Here is a 4,039-nt window from a genome sequence, read left to right on the forward strand (position 1 = left end):
CCAGGGAAAACAAGGGGATCACACACACGCTCACGCCAACCTCTCTCCGCTAGTGACCAGCCACCTCTTACACGCTCCACACGGGGAAACACGGGGACGGGTCCGGGGAATCTAGAACAGAGAGACAAATGTTACTTTCTGAGGCGGAAGTGTGGGAAACTAGGGCTCGACGTGTACTGACAGGAGTCTTCACAACAATCCAGCGTTGAACAGCTGATCTCCTCCTTCTGATATACCAGCTGGTCTGATGAGGCCCAGGTGTGCATGATCCGGGAGGGCGTGGGCCGAGGGCGTGAACCCGCCATGAGTTCCGCCCCGGCAAAACAGGGGAGGGGGAGAGATTGCTGATCAGTGCCTTGCCGACCCCGCAGGTCGTGACAAATATGTTGTGGTCAACTTTGTCAAATGCTGCACTGAGATCCAGTAAAACTAAGACTGACATTTTTCCACTGTCTGTATTCAGACATATGTCATTGAACACTTTGGTCAGAGCGGTTTCAGTGCTGTGGTTCTGTCTAAAACCTGACTGGAAGGCATCGTAGCAATTATTCTGTTTTAAGAAGTAACTGAGCTGTTGAGAAACTGCTTTTTCAATGATCTTACTTAAAAATGGGAGATTTGAGATCGGCCTGTAGTTGTTCATTTGTGTCTTGTCAAGATTGTCCTTTTTCAGTATAGGTTTGATTACAGCAGTTTTTAGTGATTCTGGAAACACACCTGATAATAAAGAAAAGTTGACGATCTGTAACAGGTCTGACTCTAAAGTCTTTGAGACCTTTTTGAAAAAACTTGTTGGCAGGACATCTAAACAGCAGGAGGAGGAGTTCAGTTGACCTAAGATGTCCTCCAGGTCTTTGCTGTTAATAGGTTGAAATGTTTGATATATTTATGTGGGCTGAGATTTTACTTTCAAAGAAAACACAGTAATGATCAGACACGCCCACATCAGACACAGTAACCTTTGAAATGCTCAGGCCCTTGGAGATCAGTAGGTCAAGAGTGTGTCCTCTATTATGTGTGGCCTCTGTTACATGCTGAGTCAGCCCAAAGTTGCCCAGAGTGTTACTCAGGTCTTTAGTCCCTTTGTCCTGAGGGTTGTCCACATGGATGTTAAAATCCCCAACAATAATTACACAGTCGAAATCAACACAGATCACAGACAGCAGTTCACTGAGGTCATTAAAAAAGTCTGTGCAGTATTTGGGAGGCCTGTAAACATTAAGAAACACAACTTTGGATGGGGCCTTCAGCTGTAAAGCCACATATTCAAAAGACTGAAAACTTCCAGGAGATAGCTGCTTACATTGAAATGATTCATTAAATAAGACAGCAACCCCTCCTCCTCTCCTGCTCACCCTGGCCTCACTGATAAAACTGTAGTTAGGAGGGGTCGTCTCGATGAGAACAGCTCCACTGTTACTTTGGTCCAACCAAGTTTCAGTTAAAAACATAAAATCAAGGCTGTGCTCAGTGATTAAATCATTAATTAAAAATGTTTTCCCAGCTAAAGATCTAACGTTTAATAAAGCCAACTTAAGTGTTTTAGAGGTATTACTTGTCCCCTCGTGTTTGGGAGCAGTCTGTGGCACACAAGGTATGTTTACTATATTTAAAGATCTTTTAGAGTGCAGCTCTCTGTGTTTTGACCAGGCCACATGTCTCCTTCTGTCACCTAAAAGTACAGAGATTTTAAAACCTTCTAGTAAACAGGGTCCCAGCTTCTCCTGGGAAAAGTCACCACTGCCATAATCCTCGCAGCCCGGACCCTCCACACATCACACATCAGACTGCGGAGACAGGGCATGAAGGTGGTAAGGAGGAACTAAGGGGGGCGAGGCTGGGCAATGTGACTTCGATTGCTCTGTTGAGGGTGGGGCTCGATGGCGAACCTTTGGCTGCTCTGGTGGGGGGTTTATGGGGGACAAAAAGGGATTGGGCCGGGGGGTAGATCTGACTTTGTTATTTCTAATATTTAATATTTCTGGTTTTAAAAAAAGAAGAAATTTTTTATCTATCAACAAAAACTATGTTTTATAAATATTGGGCAATCTGGGCTGTGAGCTACCATAACTTTTTCTGTAATTTTACACACTTATAAACAGAAAAACTGAAATGTGCTATTGAAATTGCGCTTCTTTACCTTATATTAACATATCTCTAAATATTAAATCTGCAGTTAAATGTCCTTACACTACCAAAAAGGGAAGTTTTACTTGTCTGGCCCGCTTAAGATCAAAGTGTGTCATATGTGGCCCTTGCTGTAAGCTGTTAAATGAGCTTAAATCCCTGGTATAGAGTCATGGTATTCAAAGAATCCTGTTAAAAACTGTGGAAAAAAGTAGTTGTAACCTATCAGGGTAGAACAGCTTGCAAAAACCTTAATTTGAGGGAAAAGTCAGCAAAATTTTAATTTCACAGTTTGACTGTGAATTCAAATGCTTGCAGTAACAAGTTATAGAAAATCAATAATATTAATAACCGAGTACTATCCAAAAGTCATAAGACACCCCTCATTTCTTTTATTTTTCTCAGGAAAATGCGAGCTAGGTGGAACAATTTCCACTTTGTGTTTTTCAATTCAGGTGTATTTTTCTGCATCCTTAAAATTAAGCTGTTGCCAATCAGGTGCTCTCCGTAATCATGACAAGATCAAGATGATGACAGCACATTTCTTCATTCATAACTCCATTAATTATGAACAGGATCTCCAATACCACTGACTGGTTGAAATGCAGCCCCAAACTCTGACGGTACCTCCACCGTGTTTTACAGATGACTAGAGACACACCTCTCGCTTGATCATGATTTGTAGCACAAAATTTTTTTTATTTTGGATTCATGAATCCACAAGAACTGTTTTGATTTTCGGTGCAGTTCTTGTGCAATTTGCCATACCCCAGCATTTTCTCATGAAAAATGGCATTTTGACAGCCAAACCTCCGCTAAGATAATTTCTGATGAGCCTCTAACAGTAGGTGAAAGACTATCTGCATCTATCAGGTCCAGGGTCAAGCCTTTGCTGGATTTCAAATAAATAATGACTTTCAGAATTAGCTCATCTTCATTAGTCTTTTATTTGTCAACAGGGGCGATTCTAGGATCAGAGCTTTGGGGGTGCTGAGCACCCAGAGCTGCTCAGCCAGGCAAGATAAACTTTACTCATCACGATGAGACTTCTTCCCTGTCTCTGTCAGTCCCTGCATCCTTAAATGTCTCCAGTTGTCCCGAGTTCCCTCTGACTGTCTCCTTGGTGCATTTAAACCCCTGTTCCTCCCTGTCCTCATCGTCTGTTGTCTTCATCTCCGTTATCAGTCATCATAATTTTACCATCTCTGTGCAAGTCTGCAAATTTCTTTATTAAATCATAAGATTCTTAAATTCATCAAGTCTCTCTGTGCCTGGGTCCTCGTCACAAAACATGACATCACTGTTTTGTACATTTTAACACAATTTAATCCCCACATTTGTGAAAGAAAAGCAAAACACTTTTTTTAAGTCTGTAACAAAACCATCAAATCTGATAAAGGTTATTTAAATGCTGCAAAAGAAGAATGGATTGGAATAAAAAAATACATATCCTAACCTTAATTACTGTGGGAGAATAATGAATGATGCTCATAGTGAGTAAGAAGTAAACTGAGTGCATTTTTTGGACAGAGATTCACTTTTAATGTGTATGGTAAATGGTAAATGGCCTGTATTTGTATAGCACTTTACACATCCAGTCATCCACCCATTCACACACACATTCACACACTGGTGATGACAAGCTATGTATAATACAATACAGATATATGAAAATAGACTCCAAAAATAGAGTCCTTGAAATGTACAAATTATTGATAAAAAAAAAAAAATTATAAAAATGGAGGCAACTTTGCCTATGGTACAATGTATGAAAATATCTTTACTGCAGCTTACTAGGTATATTAGACTTAACAGTTACTATATACAGTAATGGACTTCTATACATTTTACATCAGATTAAAACTTTGGGTGTCAGATAATTATTTATTAAAAGCTAGACATTTTAAATGAG

At 40.3% G+C, this 4,039-nt stretch overlaps 1 long non-coding RNA gene across 1 annotated transcript; it reads left to right on the forward strand.

The window, feature by feature from the left end:
* Window positions 1–1,280: 1,280 nt before the first annotated feature.
* LOC121814110 lies at window positions 1,281–1,893 on the forward strand. The gene is made up of 2 exons (XR_006054087.1): window positions 1,281–1,557; window positions 1,651–1,893. It is a non-coding gene; the product is annotated as an uncharacterized LOC121814110 (long non-coding RNA).
* The last annotated feature ends 2,146 nt before the right edge of the window (window positions 1,894–4,039 follow it).

This window comes from Haplochromis burtoni, unplaced genomic scaffold (assembly GCF_018398535.1).
Source record: "Haplochromis burtoni strain Fernald_Lab_line unplaced genomic scaffold, NCSU_Asbu1 Contig_18, whole genome shotgun sequence".
NCBI lineage: Eukaryota > Metazoa > Chordata > Actinopteri > Cichliformes > Cichlidae > Haplochromis > Haplochromis burtoni.